At 48.4% G+C, this 20,766-nt stretch overlaps 1 protein-coding gene across 9 annotated transcripts in view; it reads left to right on the plus strand.

Moving 5' to 3' along the window:
* The window catches only part of DYSF (dysferlin), a 1,254,081-nt gene that overhangs the window by 1,161,302 nt on the left and 72,013 nt on the right, over positions 1–20,766 (plus strand). The window lies entirely within an intron of this gene.

Below are 20,766 nucleotides of genomic sequence, written 5' to 3' on the forward strand. Positions count from 1 at the left end.
GTGGGAGGAGACTGGCTGTGCAATTCATGTGTTTTCAGGCTGTATCGCCTCCACCTGTGGTGATTGATTCCACCTGTGCAAACTGCTCTCCCCTTTGGCCGAGCACGTCCCGCGCACAACGCTGCAATTCGGGGAATTGTATCTTGCTATTGCAATCATGTATTTGTACCCGATGGCCGTGTAAGATTGGTTGATATGTTCATTCTGCTGTGGTCCCATTGTTTCACATACTATCTGTGCAGTCGCGAACTGACTTGTGAGGGGTCAGTGGAACGTAGTACTCGAGTAACGGTGGACCCTCATGCATCACTGCACCGAGGTTCAACGACGGGCGGGGCGTCCCATTCGTGGGTGAAGGCAGTTGCCATTTTCACACACAGCCGCACTCGATGGAATAATTAGTGATTTCAAACGGCCACAGATGCCTTTTCGACGTGATGTTGCAAATGAGGAATTCGAGGGGCGGCGCTTTCGGTTTCCAGCTAGCGGCGAGGAGATGCCCACAGGTCTGACTGCAAATGTAACGTTCTATTGTTCTATGTCCTTGAGACAGGGCCCATGGCGAGGGAGCAATGATTGATATGAATAGTTTGGGATGCGCAATAGCTACGTGGGCGATGAGGCCGTCCGTTCCCAAAAACATGTTACTTCACAACACTGGAATTACGGGCTGGGGCACTGTGGATTTAGCAGGCTGCATAACGCACGGACTCAATGGATGTTTCTAATGTTATGTGAGTAATTATTCAGGCATTTTGATCCCGGGATGAGGGAATGATGGATGGATGCATGGGCAGGTGATTTGATACAGAGTTTGCCATGTACAGGGCTTCTTGGGATCTATCCGCCTCCCCTACGCTATGTGATGCAGGGCTGCCATTGTGGGACCATCGTCCATCTGGCCTTGTTGAGCCCTCCCTGTCTCGAGGCGCCCTCAGACACTTGTGTCCATGCACGTTAACATTCCCATCTGATGGAATCTGTTTTGACAGACGCATGCACAGGTACACTCGTTTGTGATGGTGTTTGCACCTCGATATAGATGGTTATGAGTCGCAAGTGGTTTTGGGGTGGTGATGATCCTTTTGGTTGGGCTAGCATGCATATGGCTGTGGATTTCGTGTGATCATTGAAGTGAGTAGTTGGAATGTAGTTCTGATGGCCATTCTGTTCTTTTTCTTTTCTTTTGGTTGACAGGTATCTCCTCCCCTTTTGCCACTGCCATCTGTATGCCACTCCTGCAGATGGATTTTACTCCCGACACCTGCTGCTTCGTGTTAATCAGTGGAGCAGCATTATGATCTTATGGGACGATCGTCAATGGGCCACATGCCCTTACGCAGTACTGGTGGCTCGGAGCAACATTTCGGCCTTTCAGCTGGACTAGTGCCTCCCCATTGGGACGGCCCTGCGGTTCTGTGCGCTTCCATGTTGCCTTTTCGTACGTGATTGTGGCTCTGTGTACCATGGGGGAACAGGGCGACACACAGGTAGTGGCTGGTCATTTCTTGCGGAAGCAGCCCACAATGGTGATTGGTGTTTTGGAGTTCATGGCCTGATGGCTGTATGGGCTTGGTGATTTTGATGTGCATTAAATTTCTATTCGGATTTGGCCCGTGTAGCGTTTTTCTTTGCAAGTGATGTGGCATATGCCAATTTGGGGGGCGATGTATTGTGAGGAGATCTGCATCGGGTTCCGGCTTCGGGGTTTAGTTGCGTGGTACTGTACTGGCCGCGTTTGCCTACGAAGCCCAGTGAGGTCAGGGATGGGGGCTGCCAATATGACAGTTTGAATGTTGTCATGCTCAGGGGCGGGGGATTGGGTTTTGTGTAACAGATGCCGGTCAGCCAGGTGGACTGGTGGAATGATGTGATTTTCGGAATATTGCTGGTCACAGGTGCCTGTGTTTGCGTGCGTTTCTTGGTGGGGGACTGTGGTCATGTCCATTGGGATGGCTTCTGTATTCGTGCCATCTGTGCCCTGCAGCTCCCATTGGCCCCTGTTGTGTTTCTTTTGTTCGTTGGCATGCATGGGTGACTTGTACATTTCAATGGTTGCATTGTGGCTTCATTGCACCTACGGGGAGTTGTACTTTGTGGGCAGGGAGCGGTGTACAGGCACTCAGTGGGGCCGTTTACGGTTGATTCGCGATGCCGTACTTCTCGCCATGGCGGAATGGTACATTACGCCATGCCTGATGGCGTTAGGTACATGTCCGCTAGGGTCGGAATTGGCGTACCGTTGCACCATGGTGGTGTTTGCGGTTTGGCATGGCGCGCGCGCGCGTGCTTGGTGCAGTTAGCGTTGGCGTTCACTACGGTGTCGCTAATGGCTTCGTACTTTGCGGTGACGGGTCATAGTCGCACCGAGCGCTATTCGATGGCGGTATTGCATTTCCGCCATCGTTTTTCGATTTCCGCCAGGGTCGTAATGAGGGCCTATGTTTTCAACACCTCTATGACTGTTTCAATTCGAAGTTCTCCCTTTTGGCTTACACAGTGCGGCAGCCACTTTCCAACGCCACAAGGATAAACTCCGGCAAACCTATTTCGATTTCTGTGGAGCGTATATTGACGATATTGTCATTTATAGTAAGACCTGGGAGGACCATCTCTTCCATCTTTATACCATCATGAACGTCCTCAGAGGGGCTGGCCTAACTGCTTATCCAGCTAAATGCAACCTGGCCCAGTCAGCCGTAAAATAACTTGGCTTCTTTGTAGGGAATGGGAATGTACAGCCTCAACATGAGAAGGTGAAAGCCGTCTTAGATACACCAACACCCAAGACCAAAAGAGATCTTAGAGCTTTTCTCGGGTTAATAGGATATTACCGTGGGTTTATCCCCAACTTTTGGACAAAACAGCTAGGCTGACAGATAAACTCAAGAATGCTGAACCACAGAAACTTAATTGAAATGACGAGGATGATATATTATATAACACCTTAAAAACAAACTCTGTACCAGAACCCAATCCTGAATGTAGTCGACTTCTTTAAAGAGTTTATACTACAGATGGATGCCCCCCTTACAGGGTTAGGAGCAATCCTGTCACAAGTTTGCAACGGATTAGAAAAAGCCATCTTATTTGCTAGTCGCAAGTTTTTACCACATGAAACACCAAAAAGGCAAAGACCGGGGAAATGTAGACTTCCTTTGCCGGTTCCCATGTAAATCAAATGTAGCTACATCGCATGGAGGAAGGGTGTTCTGAGAAACCTGAAGGTGTCTCACTCGCTAGTCCCCAGGGATCTATCATCCAGGGATCCCTGACCTGGCCATCGCTATTGGATCCAGTTCCTGGGGGTGGAGCAATGTGGGAGGATCAACTGGATGGGGGGTACTCGGGGAATGGAAGTGGGACACTGACGGGTGAGACGCGGCACCCCTTTCTTTATAACACCTTTTCCCTAACCTACCCCGTAGGATATTCACAAGCTCTGCCCTCTCCCCTTTTCTGACACAAACACTTTCTTACACCGTGAAAGACAATGGACTAACACCAGAGCCATTTACCTGACATGTCCCAACACAAGGGTCAGTCAATTGACAATAACTACGCACCTGACAGCCCTTCCCCTTCCCCACAGGGATAAAAAAGCAGAGCACGAGAGCACACTTTGAGCAAGGCTGAACGCACAAGGAAGCAGCTATTCCGGATCGGCTGTTCAAAAAGAGGAGAAAGGCGGCGAGACCTGGAGGGACGACGAGGAGGGAATTGCCCTTGCCCTTTTCAACTCAGACCCACAAAGCCTCTGAAAGAGAAATCATAAGACCGGGAAGTCCAGCTGGCGTGTGGTGTGACAGGTGTCAACTGCACAAAGGGCCCTCCTGCGCTCATAGCCAAAGCGGGGAAAAGCGATTGCCACTGTGGTGCCATACTTGAATCCTGAGACAAGAAACTCCAACAGTTCAGCACAGCCGGTGAGTCGGAGAGGACTGATAATAAACTGAACTGTGCTGGGCCAAGGTTGCAGGCAGCAACATTGTTGAACAAAGAACCTGTGTATTTGAACTTTAAAAGAAGCCCCAGTAAAGGTCCAGAGGCATAGTGGTCCGTCGCTGCAGTGGTGCTCATTCAAAGGACACTGACTGGAGCCTTTTTGAATTGTTTTGCTGAAACTACGAGAACCAGGAGGCCTTGGTGTGAAGTGTCAAAGTGGTCAAACAAGGGTTGCGCAAAACCTCTCGTACACTTGAAAGTCTTTGACACGTTCAGCAAAACTGAGTGAACTGTGAAATCGGCAAATGTGAACCTGGCTGAGAGATGCCTGCAAATTGGGGGTAAACAGTGATATACCCGTGAACATTGTGGCGATAAGTGTGAACCCGGCTGAGGGATATATACAGTGAATAGTTGTTTAAAAAAAAAGGCATTGAGACTTTTGAATGTTATGGTTTAAGTGAAAGGCCCTAGTGAACAAGACTGAGGGAGGCTACCACTGAGAGAAGGATCGAAGCCTGACTGAGGGGGTCCAAATGTGAAGAGTAATCACCCAACGTGAAGATTTAATGAAGATCCTTTTTGTTTGTTGTTTATGGTCCATCAGGCCGTCTAAGGCAAGAAACTTTGTAAGAAAAGAAACCTGGCCCAGAAAGTGATGGTATCTTTGAAAGGAACTGTAACCTCAGGCTGACGAGACCCATGAGTGTGCTGTGCTCAAGAGTTCTGCCTTGTTCCATGCTAAAAACGTGGGAAGGGAAACCCCAGCCATAACATCCTGATGTATCATTAGGTGAACACTACTTTCTTTTCTTGTGAACATTATCCCACACTATTTTGTAACTTAGTGGTAAGGATTGGCAATAGTTTTTTTTTGTATAGGTCCTTTATATGTGACAAGACACCAATAGGACTGCCTTATTATTATTTGATGGTCGTAGCTTCTCCCAGCTTAGATTTAGGTTTAGATTAGATGTTTTCTTCATCCATTATACAGTTCAATAAACACCCTTGAACTGTGATCTCTTGTCTTTATTGTTGCCACCATGAGTTCCTTACAGTAGCTAGACCCCAGGTCTTAGAATGACCAAGGGCATTCCAGGGGTGAGTTCATATACAAAGGACACCTGCACGATGTTACCCCTTAATATTCCATTTACAGCTTCACAATTAACTGATATAAAATGTACGAAGCCTGTGAATGGTAAGACGCATCATGCCCCCCTCCACTTATGTTACCGCTTACCTACCCCATCCCCCTAATGCACAACATAGAAAATGTTTAGAAGGGGACACCTTACAAAATAACACTAACATAATATATAAATGAGTAGCACTGACAGTAGGCTGCTGGCGAGGGACCCGCAAAGTTCAGCATTTACTCCATGTATGATTAATGCAGTAATGCGATTGTAAATTACGGCTGTGTGTGATATTCACAATGATGTTTGGAATTGCCCATATTCACCAAGAAAATGAACCTGTGAATGAAAAAAAGTGTTTCGGTGTGCAAACTGTAGGTGATGCGTGCATTGCACTCACACAATGCTGAAAGTACTATTCTCAAAATGTATGTGTAAAAAAGGTATTCACTTTTCCTAAAAAGTAAATTCCCTTTTTCTCTTAGCAATGTTGATTGGAAAAAAACAATTACAGTAAGAAATAAATGAGGAGAGTAATGCAAAAATATACAGCACAAGTAAAATTAGAGCCAAATTGTAAGAGCTGTCATTCTTTGCAGGGTCATTTCAAGGTTTTCTCTGCAAATATTAATTCTGCGCTTTCTTCTCTATATTTCAGTCTCATTAACCAGATTAAAACACAACAATCACAATTCTACGTGACCTTGTTGACACTGTCAAGTCATTAGGAGCATAATGTCATGACTACACTTAGTTTTGATAACACACTGCCAGCAAAGGAAATGTCTTGGGAAAGGACTAAACCACGGTTTTTTCCAAAGCCTATTTTATAACACTGTCATGTTGTAGTTCTTTAAAATACAATTTGTGCTGTCCAACCAATAGGATTGCAAATTTCAGATGCTTCAATCTGCTCACATTTCTTCTTGTATCCCCATAGCCTCTTCCAACACTGCATCACACCTCACATCTCAGCAAATAGCAAAGGACACCCGAAGAGTTGAGTAAAAATAAACTTCTGCCATTTCCTCGCTATTTAAATGCCCCTATTTCATCATTCTTTCTTCCTTCTGAAAGCATTCAAAGACAAAGTTCAAGTGCAGGTTTATTATTGCGAACCTCGCAAATTCAGCTTTGATTTTACACACTCAGTGAACCCACACAGCAGTATATTTTTACAGCGCCATCTTTTTTCTACGTCTCTGCTCGTGTTTGATCTACCACGCCGCAGAGGAGAGTAAATTATCCATACATGAATTTCATCTAAATAATGAAACGCATGAGTTAGTGAGGGGGGATTCTACATCCTAGCCACCAGACATACTTGGACCCAGATCACACAGCACGTTTTGAATGCACACGTGTTAAACTTTTTTTTAGCTTTCAGTTGACTCCCCAAAAAGAAACCTTCATGCAGCTCTACATAGCACAAAGGGCAGTTTATGAAGCTTTTTTAAAAGTGTACTTAGATTTTAAAACTTCAATGAACCTATGTGAGTAGCTCCCACTTCTTGTAAACAGCAAAACATCATGTTCCACTCTAAGTAAGCGTGATATGCTGAATCGTAATAAACATTTTCCTCCTACTGGCTTCAAATTGTAGTCAGTAAATAATTTCTGGGACCTCAAATAATACTTAACTGCATACCTGGCAGACCTCCCTGAATTCTGTCCTTTTTATAGGCAAGGTTGCTTTATCAAGCCCAAAAGCAGTCAAACTATGTTTCTGATTTCCATGACATGCACTGCATTTGATTTCTGTGATCGCCATCCCATTCTGCTTTAACATCTTGTGCTCAATGTTCCTTAGCTTTTAACATAACAAAACGTTGGGTTTGTTTTTTTGTGCTTTGGCATTGTGTCTCAACTTACATTTTGTTATTCTAATCTATTTCTTCCTTGAAAGAATGTAGGAATAAGGTATTTATCTGTTGCTTTCTTATCCTGATGCAGGAGAAAGACAAATAAATATGTTCAGTGTCTTTCTCGAGCGCTGACGATTAGACAATATACATTAGCACCCTTGGCAGGGGAGACAGCTAATCAGGAGGATAGGCCCGCAAGCTTAATCTCCAGATGTTAACCCCTGTTCCAAGCCACCTGATGGCCACTTCCCCCACCCGCCATCTTCACCCCACCCCTGAATCCCTTTTTAAGTAATCCTCTCTCCCCACTTACCTCAATGCGGCGGTGGCACTTGAGGCCGCTGATGCTGCTTTCTCTTCTTTTTTTGCGAGTCGTCATGGAATGGGAAAAGGGCTCCGTCCGGCCTTCCCTTTCCATGGTGGCCATCTTTGAACATTTGTTTTGTTCCGTGAACGGGACGCTGCAAGTCGAGGGGACCGATTCACGGAACGAAAAAACTTTAAATTGGCACCAGAATGGGAACAGGTGGTACCGTCACGGGACCTTCACTTGGGCCTTTTAACTCAGGCCGCCGGCTGTTACCACCCATTCCAGCCCTTGGAACGGGTGCTTAAGACCATAGTATAAAGGAAAGGAATTCAAATAAACGCCAACCCACTATTGCCAAATGACCTAATCACGGTGGCACCAAAGGTGATGTCACATGCCCTTTAGCCTCTTGCAATATCACCAAAATTGACTTGTTATGACCTATGAACCAGATGCCTACACAAGAAGTTACATTACTCAGGCCTTTAGCTTGATAACATCAATAAAACGGGAAAACAACACTTGCTCACACTTAAGGTCCTATTGGTGAGTGGTAAAGGAGAACAGAGAAGAGTTGAAGATGGCTACAGCTTCTAACAAGTTATCCTAATCTCCATATTGAGTTTTTTAAAATATTAAGAAAGATAACTGGCAAAGAAGAAAAAGCTGGCGGATCCCAAAAACCCAATGAAAGTAAACAGAAAAGATAGCACCAACATTCCTTAAAAATGGTACACATTTTTAAGTCTAGCCTTAGACTCCTCCGCGTCAGGGCCATAGGTAACATTCCAGCAGCGTCCACTTATAATAAAGGGGATACGCGTATCCACATTGTTTATGAGCAAGCTCATTTAAGCGCGCGGCCAAGTGCTTTAAGTGTGAACGTTGTTCAAAGTTCAGAACGTGACCATAACCCTGTGGTATTACGTCTGTATATGACACAGGCTTATGGAAGTCAGCATGCCACATTGTGTATAGGCGCATTATAAATACCCAACGCATAAGTAAATAAACTAGTATCAAAGACTGGAGGAGGTTCAAAGGGCTAACTTTGGTCCATGATGCGATTCTTACAGAAATTAAAACAAAAGTCTTCCCCTGTTAGTTGAACTGTTGAGGACTGTAGATGCTGACCCATGTATTTAAACCTCTTATTAGTACTTTACTGTTGTATCGTGCTTGGTGTGAAGGCAGGTGCATGGGAGTGCCTGAGAGAATGTTGGTGTGCTTGTGTGAATGTTTGTGTGTAAATGTAGGAATGTCCATCGTGTAGGTTCCAGGAGGGTCAGTTGGAGGGGCCTAGCTTGGGTGATGGAACCCAGTGGTTCATGTTATCATCTTAAGATGTAACTGGAATAAAGCTTACCTGTGGAACCTGACAGATGTGTCCAAGGAACTTGCCTTTCTACATATACAAATGGAAACCTTGTAGAAAAACACTTAGTGCGAGAAAGAATGCAGGTTACAGAAATGTGAACTAGCCTCTGTATTAAAGAGCCACAATGGATACGATCAATTGGTACCCATTTTAGCTCGCTCAGAATATTAAATCGTGTGAAGATCAAAGAGGATGCCCTTTGCAGAAGGGAAATGGGAATCTCTGAAAGTGCAGTTGCAAACAAAAGTTCCCCAAACGTCTAGTTGAATGTTAATCTGGATCCAGTGGGGCAAAAGCACATTTCAAAATAATGGGCATTTTAGAAATCCGAATAGTATAATCCCTTTAGCCCATTCTAAGGAGTAAACAGGGGGCATGTCAATGATCCTGAGAGCCGCAAAGATGAACTACAGTCTTCTCCGGTTTAATGTCATATTCCCGTTTTCTGAAGGTCGCATATCAAAAAGACAGATTTTTTTCAAGCTATTTCGTGAAGCCTTCCGCACAAAAGGGCTGTGTGTGGCACGGGGGTGCATCCTTCCGCATGGTGATGGTGGGAATCTGAGTTGCGGCCCCAGGTCTGGTAGTGGGGTGCCTGTGCGCTCAGTCCCATGTCCGACAGCGACCAGGACGGTGACACCGCGGATCCTGGGGAAGAATCTCAGGACGAAGGTCAGGCGGCCCAGCCTGCAGCTCTGCAACTGCTGCCACCGGGGAATCAGGGGCCTGCACCACAGGCACCACTAGGGGCACAGCCTGTTGCTCCACAAGGGCCCCCCATTATGGCTCAAGCTAGAGCCCAGGCGGCCCTGCAACCGATACCAGAATTCGATCCTACGGGCCCCCCGTCCAGTCTGGGGCCCCGATGGAAGATGTGGGTGGCCCGCCTGGACATGTACTTCAGGGCTGCTCGAGTGGATGACAGTGACAGCATGGTAGCCACCATGCTGTACTCGGCGGGAGCCGCGGTTCAGGAGATCTTCGAGTCGCTGACTCCGGTGGACCAGACCTATGGTGAGGCGAAAGCGGCTCTCCTCGCACACTTCCTTCCACTTGCCAACGTGGACTTTGAGAGATTCGTGATGCTGTCGGCCAAGCAGAAGGATGATGAGACCCTGGACACCGCCTTTCCCAAGGGTGCGCGTGGGGGGACGCGGAGGACATGATACGGACAATGCTGATCCAAGCATGCTCCTCCGGCAAACTGCGGAGACAGGTCCTCAGAGAGCCGGGAATCACTCTGCCCCGTATACTAGAACTGGGTCGATGTCACGAAGTGGCTGAGGCACGGGCAAACAAGATGGAAGCGGGTTCATGCTCGATCAAGGCCGAAGAGGTGTGCGCTGTGTGGCGGGGCGGCAGAGGAACAAGAAGGCCTGGTGGAGCCCCCCGAGACAGGACAGGAAGATCGGGGGAGTCATGGCTATGACCTCCCCCACCCCACAGAGTGCCCAGCCGCATTAAGAACATGTGGCCGATGTGGACTGCCGGATCACTTCTCGAGAGTGTGTAAGTCGGCTCTACCTGTCATGGTACCCAGAGGTCCTGCCCGAATCTGGACTCCGCGCCAAACCCGGCCATCCAACGTGGCCCAGGTGGATCAAGCGGAAGAGGAGGCTCGGGCAGAGGAGGCTGAAGAAGAGGAGGAGGAAAACATCTTCTTCGTCTCAAGCATGGGGATCCAGAAAGGCAAAAGCAGGAGACAGCCAAGGTGCGTGGTGGAGGTGAACCGCTCGCCTGTTCCCGTGCTGGTGGACACAGGGGCATCGGTCAATGTTATGGCGAGGGGACATTATGACGCTTTTGACCCATTACCGAACCTGGCTGTGCCAAGAGCTCGCATCTTCGCCTTCGGTGGACTCGAGCCCATACCGCTGGATGGAGCGTTCGTGGCGAAGGTGGAGCATGAAGGCTCGAAGATCAGAGCCCGGTTCTATGTGACCCCCATAAGCAACAACACCCTGCTGAGCTGTGCGGCTGCGGAGGCACACGGGATAGTGAGTTTTGCGTACTCAGTATACCTGGAAGATATCAACGATCTACTGGACAAGTACGCAGCCCTGTTCAACGGCATTGGGAGAATGACCGGTGATCCAGTCCGGCTACACATTGACGACTCAGTACAACCAATTGCCCTGAAACACCGGAGAGTTCCTTTTCATCTGAGGGAGCAAGTCGACAAAGAACTGGACAACCTGGTGGCCTTGGACATCATCGAGAAAGTGGAAGGCCCAACACCATGGGTGTCCCCCATTGTCGTGGCCAGGAAACCAAAGCAGCCGGACTCCGTTCGCATCTGTGTGGATATGAGGCTACCCAACAAGGCCATAAAAAGGGAGCGACACCTGACCCCGACCATCGATGACATAATTGCTGAGGTACAGGGGGCCAGATTCTTCTCCAAACTCGACCTCAGAGCAGGGTACCATCAAGTTGTCCTCCATCCGGGGTCCCGGTACATTACTACATTCACCACCCACCGGGGACTCTACAGGTACAAGAGGTTGAGTTTTGGGGTATCGTCGGCTGCCGAAGTGTTTCAGAACATTATCCGGGGTGCACTTGCTGATCTTGAAGGGGTACTCAACATCAGTGATGACATTTTGGTGTTTGCCAACACGGAGGTGATCCACCTGAAGCGCCTGGCCAAGACCTTCGAAAGACTACAGTCATTGGGCCTCACCCTCCATAGGGACAAGTGCAAATTCCTGCGCCCATCAATAGAATTCTTTGGGTTCGTGTTCAAGGAGGGAGGGGTGTCACCCGACCCGCGGAAGGTTCAGGACATAAAGAGTGCACAGCCCCCGGAATCCGTGTCGGAAGTGAGAAGCTTTCTGGGCATGGTGACCTACTGTGGTCGGTTCATCCAAAACCTGGCCTCGAGGTCTGAGCCGCTCAGAGCTCTTACCAAGAAAGAGACTGCCTGGCACTGGGGTCCACTGGAACAGTTGGCGTTCAAGGACATCAAGAGCGCCCTAACAACGGAAGACACCATGGCGTTCTTCGACCCGGCGCTACCCTCGGAGATCGTGGTCGACGCCAGTCCGTTTGGCCTGGGGGCAGTCCTGACCCAGGTGGACCAGGATGGAAACCTCCGGCCCGTAGCATACGCCAGCAAGGCGCTCTCGGAAACGGAGCAGCGGTACTCCTAGATCGAGAGGGAGGCCCTGGCGGTCTTGTGGGGATGCCGACATTTTCGCCTCTATGTGCTGGGGCGCCCGGTGACTGTGGTGACTGATCATAAACCCCTGCTCCCGATTCTGGCGGGCTCGTCATCAAAGCCCCCGGCCAGAATTGAGAGATGGATGCTCGCATTGCTTGAGTACGTGGTCACGCTGGTATACCGGCCAGGTGCCAACAATGCAGCGGACTTCCTTTCCCGTCATCCCGGAGTGCGTGGGGGAGTGGCGGGAGACACCTGCGCAGAAGAAGCGGACGACCATGTCCGGATGGTGGTGGAGGGAGCAACACCAAATGCACTGCCCCTGTCGGAGCTGGAGGCTGCGGCGGCCGAGGATGGGTGCTTCCAGATACTGAAGCAGTCGATGCAGAGCGGTTCCTGGAAGCTCGTCTTGGAAGCTCTCGCAGGGCGGACCCATGAGGCGAAGACCGCCCTTGAACAGCTGTGGAAGGTGAAAGATGAGCTGTCTTTCTCGGAGTCGGGGCTCCTGCTCCGGGGGGATCGCATAGTGGTCCCCCACTCCAAAGTGGGTGAGGTGATCACTTTGGCCCATCACGGACATCAGGGTGCTGCCAAGACGAAGGCGATGCTGCGGATGAAGGTCTGGTTCCCGGAGCTGGAGAAAAGGGTCGATGACTTTGTGGCAACCTGTGTATGGTGCCAGGCAGCCTCCCCGGTGCAGAGGGAACCGGCTATCGAAGCAATGCCTCGAGGGACCAGGCCCTGGGAGGTCGTGCATGCGGACTTTGGGTCCACGTCCGTGGGCACCCATTTTCTGGCCATAGTCGATGAGTACTCCCGGTACCCCGAAGTGGAGTTTGTGGAATCGGTGCCATTCGAGCATGTGGTAGTCGGCGTGGAAAAGATCTTTGCAACCCACGGATTTCCCCTGACGCTGTGCTCGGACAATGGGTCGCCATTTCAAAGCGAACGCTTCTCAGAGTTCCTGGCCAGCTGTGGAGTTCAACATCGAAAGATATCCCCGCTGTGGCCTCGGGCCAACGGCGATGCAGAAAGACTGATGCGAACACTAAACAAGACATTTCGGATTGCGCAAGGACAAGGCCAGCCCCTCCAACGGGCATTGTATCAATTCCTGAGAGTATATCGCACCACCCCACATGCCTCCACTGGTGTCGCCCCGGCGGAAGTGCTGTTCCGGCGATGCCCCCGGGGTCTACTGCCGGAGGTACAGGAGAGAGAACCCGGGGTTATCAACGACCAGCAGGTTGAGGCCGACCGACTGGCCAGGATCAGCCAAGAGAACGTGCGCCGGGGCCTGCGGCCCCAGCGGCTGGAACCCGGGGATGAGGTGCTCATCCGGAACCGCCATCCTCACGGGAAGTTGTCCCTACCTTATGAACCAGCGCCCCTGGATGTGGTCGCCGTGAAGGGGTCAATGGTGACGGCCTCCGATGGGCGAACGGCTGTCACCCGCAACGTCAGCTTCTTCAAGAAGCTGGGGGACTCGAGAACTGAACCCCCTCTGGACCCTGGTGTCGCCGAGATCCCTGAGGAAGATGGGCCCCCTCTCGGTGTCCCGGCCTCTCCGAGTCGGGAGGCTATTGTTGATGGACTGCCGGTGCCGGAGGTGAGCGGGAGGTACCCCCAGAGGACTGGGCGAGGGAAACCCGCTTACCTCAGTGAGTATGTGTTGGGATAGTTGAAGAGTGGTCCGGGGTGAGGGTGGCTGACATTAAAGGGGCCTGGGTCCAGGATGGGCAAGTTGTTTGTTGTGTGATATGTTGTGTTTAACTAGTAACGTAATTGTGTGTCCTCCTGAAAAAGGAGGAGTGTGGCGTTGCCCCGTAATGGCTGCGCACGCGGCGGCGTGACGTTGCACGTCGCCACGTGCGGCTTAAATAAACGGGGCGTTCCCGGAAGCGGGAGAGCGACCGGGGAGCCCGAACCTGACGGACGTGTGAGTGTGAGCTCTGTTGGGTTGGGGGCTCACGGGCACGCCTGGGGGGCAAAGGACAGACCCCCAACACCTGCTTTTTTTTTTTTTAATTCGGGTGGTTTCTCCCCCATCCACAAACCCTCCTTTACTCCCTGCCACCCCCCCCACATATACTTACCTCTGACTCCCGCAGCTCAACCTTTCGGTCTTGCCGTGCCTGTCAGCCCCTGCACGCACTCGTGTTTAGGCGCAAGGGCTGAAATTTCGATTTAGAAAGACCGCTCTGTGCGGTCACACAGCGGTCCCTCTAAATCTATCTTTTTCGGTTTTGTTTTTTTTAATAAAGGTCTTGTCACTTAATACCTCTTCTCCAGCGGACTCAATCAAAGTAAGACTTACAACAGAGCAAGGTAAATTTGCAATCCTTTGCCCAAAAATTTGCAATGCCCCAAGTGTTGACAGCAGTGCACTGGGTTATTCAAGTAAGAGGTGACTCTAGGGCAACATATATGATTCTGCTTCTTAACTAAACATCAGTATTACAGAAAGCCACTCCCACCTGTCTAGCTTCAGAGGTGATTGCATTACATAATGTATAACAAGGATGGAAGAAAATTACTAGGAACCTACCACCCAATTTCTTTCATTGATTGTTCCGGTAAGATCTATGGAAGAGCGTTACTGAATTCCTTCAAGGCTTTGATGGGTGAAACAAAGGTGATTATCCATCTTCAAGCGGGCTTACAAAGAGGGGTCAGCACGATTGATCAAGGGCTCCAATTATTATTAATTTCACAGAAATATATTCTACGAAAAAGGAGGCTCACTATATGGCCTGCACTGACTGAAGACAGCATTTGATGACGTTCTGAGAAGATCCTCTTGGAAGTTGCTCAAAATGCACATCTCCATCTAATTAGAACCACAAAGGATCTGAACAATGAGTCTGTGAGATGCGGCCTCAGGAGAGAAACAACAGACTTGTTTATGGTAGAAAAAGGGGTACATTCAGGTAGAATTTTTGCCCCTTCTCCGGCTGCAGACAAGCAGATGAGTAAAGTCAACTAAGACTCGCTGCCTATGGGCCTCCATCAGGAGTAGGGCCTGATGGATGCACGCAACGTAGTGGTTCCGGAGCCCTTCAGCGTGGCCAAACCACTCCCTCCTGCTTGATAAGAAGTGTGGGGGCCCCTCTACTGAGAAGGAACATGGGTCAAATACTTCTGCTTGCCATGGTCCACTCGTGCAAATAGGGCTTTGTCCAAATTTACTTTCATGTCAGTCAGACCATTGTTTTTCAGCCTACTAAGCCACTGCAGAAGATGCAGTCATATCACCACCTGTGCTCGTAACTCACCTTGTCTATGCCGTGGTACCATATGGACATGTGTGCTTCCATGTCTGTATCTAGACACTATCTTCCTATTTTAGCAAGATCTTGTGGTTTAGATGTGGTCATATCAACACCTGTGCTCCTGACACACACATTGTCCAGGCTGTCAACATATTATGCCTCTGCACATGTCAATTTGGCAGAGGTGTGGGCCTTATTGACAAACTATTTGAATGGAGGGAACTTATAGACCCAAACTAAGTACCTTACTGCACTAGAGTAATGTTTTAGTTGACATATTTGAACCGCCCCAGGCTATGTGATAGAATGTAGGGGTGGAACGAAGCCTGACTTGCATATGGCCATTTTCCTTCTACAGTGGCAAGGCAGGCTGATAACAATGGTCTGGAAGATGGGCAAAAGCAGATTAATTCATAACCTTCCACCCTTCAACCTTATATTTTACAAAGAATGTAATACTCGACACTGGAATGGCCACTTAAAATTCATGACTGAGGCCCATGGGCATCCGGCGCTTTATAAACATTAAAATAAATAAATAAATAAATGGAGTCTTGGGCCCTGGTCTGCCAATGATAAATGCCTGGATGACTCCAGGCGAATCTCCGAACTTGGGGGCTAAGTATTTGTCTGGATTTTGAATGGTTGGATTCACAAAGGACGGCCAACAGGGGAACCTTCCGTCGCCACCCTCACACAGCGACATTATACTGCATTGAAATAAATTATTTTATTAAATAATCTTAAAACACTTTAGTTAATTAAAATAATGTTTCTGATGACCATACTGAGTTAGCACGCTCAGTGTTTTGGCAACATTCATAAAATGGCCCCTCGATTGCTCTATGGTGGGCCAAATACTGCGACATAGCAGTAGCGGAAAAAATCACGGCAATACGTTCAGACTCCCTAAATAGAACTTTGAATATATGGGACCCATTTTTGGATTACGCGGCCAAATTCCCAGCCCTCACCCGGAGACCCCCACTCACCAGGTGGCTTCAATGTAGCCCACTTTGCTGAACCCCGGAGAGCCCCCAAACACGCCAGAATCAAGTTGGACAACCATCCGTGACCAAGATGACACAACTGCAACAGCCAGGAGCCCAGCAGCATTCTCCCCCCCAACCTACAAACACTTCCAGAGACACTTATTCATGATTTATCTGATAATTACTGCATTGTTGTAATGAATATATTATTTTGCAAAAATCAATAAAATGTTGTTATGAAAAAAAAGAATGTCTAAATGAATGTTAAACATGGAATAGTCCACGTCTTTCTGCCTAAGCTTTCTTCACCCAAAACGTGTGAATGTGGCATTGAAAAATCTTTAAAATCGCATGTGGAACACATCGCTGTGAACCAGAAAAGCCTTGAGAAGAAGAGCACTGACGCCCATGTTTGCTGCAGGTGAGGCATCCGTATGATCTCCTGAGCTTTGGCACCAAAGAATTCCAGCGCGGAGCTGAGACTGCATTCAACATTATTAAAAAAAAAATCACGTTCCCTCTTGTTGGAGAGGCAGTGATATGATAGATTATTACTAAGTGTTACTTTTATTTCGCCAAAGTCATGCACAATATACTTTTATGGATAATTGAAGCACTCACTTGCAAGTTAGTGAGTCAGTTTACACATTGGCTATGGTGATTTTCTCTTTGTAACTGTAAAAAAAATCTGTTTTTGAAACGGTTGTGAAAAAATGTGTGGTGTATATACTTTTGTTCACTCAATGTAACAAAATGCATGATCGCTTATTGACTCCATAAAATTAACATAACATGACTACAAAATGCATACATATGTATTCCGATATTATAGTAGAATAAGCAGAATCGTACCAAAATGTCGCCCTCACAATTACGACGGCTGAAAATGTCGGCTTTTTTTTTGGACCCTCCTTGCATGACATATATAAGTGGGGGGTATAGAATATAATATTAATATGGGGGCGGCTGCGAGGGGTGTCTCCCCATGCATATATATGTGGTGTAAAGTCGGCATTTTTGGCCGTCGTAATAATCACATAGATCCGAATAAGCCATTTCAGCTAAGTCACCTAGGTCACAATGCCATCCAGGAGCCATCACAGAAAGTTCCCCTCCAGTAGAAGAACATGAGCAGAGCATTGTGGGTATGCAAATTAGCCCACATTCAAGCTTTCAGCACCAGATAAAATGTCTGCATTGCACATTCCATTGTATACATGGCTCCTTCAAACCAATACAAACATTTTGTAAGGCTTCCACCAACCGGATAACAGCTTCACCATGATTAGAAATCATCAGGTTAGTATAAAAGGACAGCATTCCTCTTCTTCTTCTAAGTTACCGAATGCGTGGGCGGACCCACGCAGGCGCTTCCCCAACCAATAAGATGAGGGACAGATCGCTGGAGCATTGGGGAATGTGTATCAAACACCAGCAAAGTTATGGGCAGTTTAAAATGGCTTGCAAAAACCCTTTCATCTGAAATATGAAAGTAGAATATGCAATGTTAGCCAGGCCTCACATGCCACACCACCTCCCAGAGGTCCACCATTAGAAGTTGTTCTCCAGTTCAGAGCTCGCAGGAGCAAAGCATTGTGGGTATGCAAATAAGCTGAAATACAACCCGTTAGCTACAGAAACATGTCCTTGTCTTACAGGGGGCTCTTATTTACACATAGCTTTTTCAACCAAAGACAAATAGTTTTCAAGACTGACGACAAATGCAGACTGGTTTCCCCCTTATTAGGGATCATCCGTGCAGGTTGTTCTGATAGCCTTGTGCTTTGAGTATTGGGGTGTGTGTAGCAAATACAAGATGTAAGAAGGAGGAAGGCAAGTATATTTTAACGTATAAAAAGTTGAACATATCATTAACTGAAAATTGAGTATTTTGGTTCAAATATACACTGACAATATTTGACAAATGCTTTGTCCCTCTCTGCAAATGAAGCCAACGGATTAAGGATTTCAAATGGATTAGATTCTCATTTTGCCCCATTCATAATACCTGGGGATGAAATAGATGGTGGCTGACCATGTTTCTAGCATCAAGCTGTTACATTTGAGAAAAAAGACTTCTTAAGAATGGTGATATGTTTCTGATGATATAAAGGTATTATTCCATGGTTACAAGATCCGTAGTAATCTACTGCTTAACATTAAATGATCCATTCATATTTTACAATATTTCCATGTTTTCAAATGGAGGCATAACAGCCCTAATTAAGGGGATCCACCTGCTTAATTATGAGCCAAAGAAAGCTTCCAGGAGTCGGTGGCTCTTCTGTCTGAAACACTGTAGTATACACTTTGGCGAGGACTGGACATCATGTGCAGGAGTACATTTAATTTGGTTGCTTGAAACACTCGCCTGCTCCCCAGTGTAGCTGAGGATATTCCCTGTATCGGCAAGGATCGGGGCGTCTCCAGCCATATTTTTAGCTTGTGAGCTGTACTCTGGCGATGCCCTGTATCCCCCTGAGTGGAAGGTCCTCGGAAGCCGCTCCCAGTGGTCTGCTGTGGTGCCCTAGCAGGTAGATCTCGGCAGTGGGTGCTTAGTCCTATGTGGCGGTGGCTATGTGAATAGCTCGCCACGATGGAGGGTGCTGTCAGAATCCTTGATTGCTCTGAGGCAGAACGGTGCCATGCATGGATGGGCCCCTCTCTCTGATGGCTGCTGATGCCTTCGATGGTGTGTTACCTAACCCGCTGGAGCACCCTAACTGAAGGTGGGGAAGTGTGTGGAGGTGACTCGGTGAGCCTACCATCCCAAAAGACTAGGCTGATGGGTGGCGGCCTGCTGGTTGAACACTGGAGTGCTGAGCTGCATGGTGGTCAGCTGTCAAGGGTTTCCAAAATGGCAAAGGGGCAGCAGCAAAAGCTGGATCAGTTTGTGGCCAGCAAAGGGAAACAATCCAAGGCCGCGAATCCCCTTGCTAAGATTGTGGCTGCAACTCCGGGATGTCGCGTGACCATGCTAGAGAGTCTTTTGGAAGCTATCCAGGAATCAAGGACCTCTCTTGAGCACAAGGTACAGTCGGTGGGAGAGGAGACGTCGCTGGTGCGGGCTGATCTGAAGAAGGTCAATGAAAGAGTTACAGAGGTGGGGCAGAGGGTGAGTGAGACTGAGGACCTGGAGTCTGTGTTAAGGGCCAGGGTCGACACTCTTGCTGCTTCCACGAGGACCCTGGAAGACAGGACTGAGGATGCTGAAGGCTGCTCGATTTGTGTGGATTTTAGGCATACGTGAGGGTGAAGAAGATCACTGTGCGTAACTGTTCCTCAAGCGGCTGTTGACAGAAATTATGGGTATAAAGGGGATGTCGAAGTGGTTCACGATCAAAAGAGCTCACAGGCTGTCTGGGAGGAGGCCACTGCTTGGGTGCCCCGCCAAGAGTTCTGACTGCAAGTTTTTGAATTTTCAGGGCAGGGTTGGAGTCCTGCAAGATTCTAGGAGACGTTCAATAATACCAACTTGATGGATCCAAGATTCTTATTTTCCGAGACTTCACGCAGGAAGTGCAGAAACTGCAGAAATCTTGTGACAATAGATACATGATGTTTTATCCTGCAAAACCACAGGTCTTGTCCCAAGACAGATCCTTTTGATTTCATAATCCTAAAATCACTGGTGACTGGCTGGTGATTGGCTGGAGGCCCATGAACGGGTGGATGTGCGTCCCCGATGGACCGGTGTTGCGTACTCTGGGACTGGCTTAGGCCACAGGCCACATATGGATCTTCCAAGGAATGAGAGGACATCCCCTGGTAGGGGGCTGATGGGACCCTGGTGATTGGTGCAGCTGCTAGTGATCAGGGCGCTCTTGCCTCTGAACCCAGAGTGCAGGATGATTTGCTTCCTTGACTAATTGATGTGTATGTCCTGGAGGGCTGAACTTCTGTTGCTGTGATACCAATGAGGTCGGTAGGGTTGATTAGGGTTGGGTTGCTCTGTGAAAAGGTGGGGGTACAGTGATGTTCTACTATGCAAGTGAGGCCCGGTCCAGGAGTGGGGGTTTGTTTGCTGTGGCTCCAGCTGGAATTGGCATGCCCTTGAGGTTCCTCTTTGGGACCTGACTATTGACCACTGTTGATGTCCAGTTGCGGGTTGGAACTACCAGTTGGATGATGCGTGATAGGTCTCTTGCCTGGTTTGGAGGGGGTATGGGAGCGTGTCTGTGGGTTGGGGTGGCTGAGGTGGGGTGGGAGCGAGGTGTTGGCGGCTGAGTGGTTTTCCTTTGTTCCTGTTATCACACACCAATTGGTTGCACTGGTGACACTGAGAGAGTAGATGGTGTCTGGAACACTTCAGTTCAACTTCCGATGTGGGGGTGGGTTGATGCAGGGCTGTCGGAGGCTATGGCAAGCCTAAATTTGATGAGCTGGAATGTTAGGCACAAGGCAGATGTGGCAATAATCCAAGAGATGCATTTGATGAAGGGGGAGTTGGACAAATTATAGGTGAAAAGGAAGGGGCTGTTAGTGGATCGTCTTCCTCATCAAATACTTGAGGAATATTGATATGGTTCAGGGTATCAGTCCCCCTGGCTCTTTACCGAATGTTGACTTACCCTGAGGGAAGGTATGTGGGGATAGTGGGCAGACTGATGGGGCGGCCAATGCTACATATGGTACATACGCACCTAATGTGGAACAGGCATCCTTTTTTTTAAAGCATGTTTGCGTTAATAGGCCGACA

The sequence above is a fragment of the Ambystoma mexicanum genome, chromosome 6q (assembly GCF_040938575.1).
Source record: "Ambystoma mexicanum isolate Mex_15411 chromosome 6q, UKY_AmexF1_1, whole genome shotgun sequence".
Classification (NCBI taxonomy): domain Eukaryota; kingdom Metazoa; phylum Chordata; class Amphibia; order Caudata; family Ambystomatidae; genus Ambystoma; species Ambystoma mexicanum.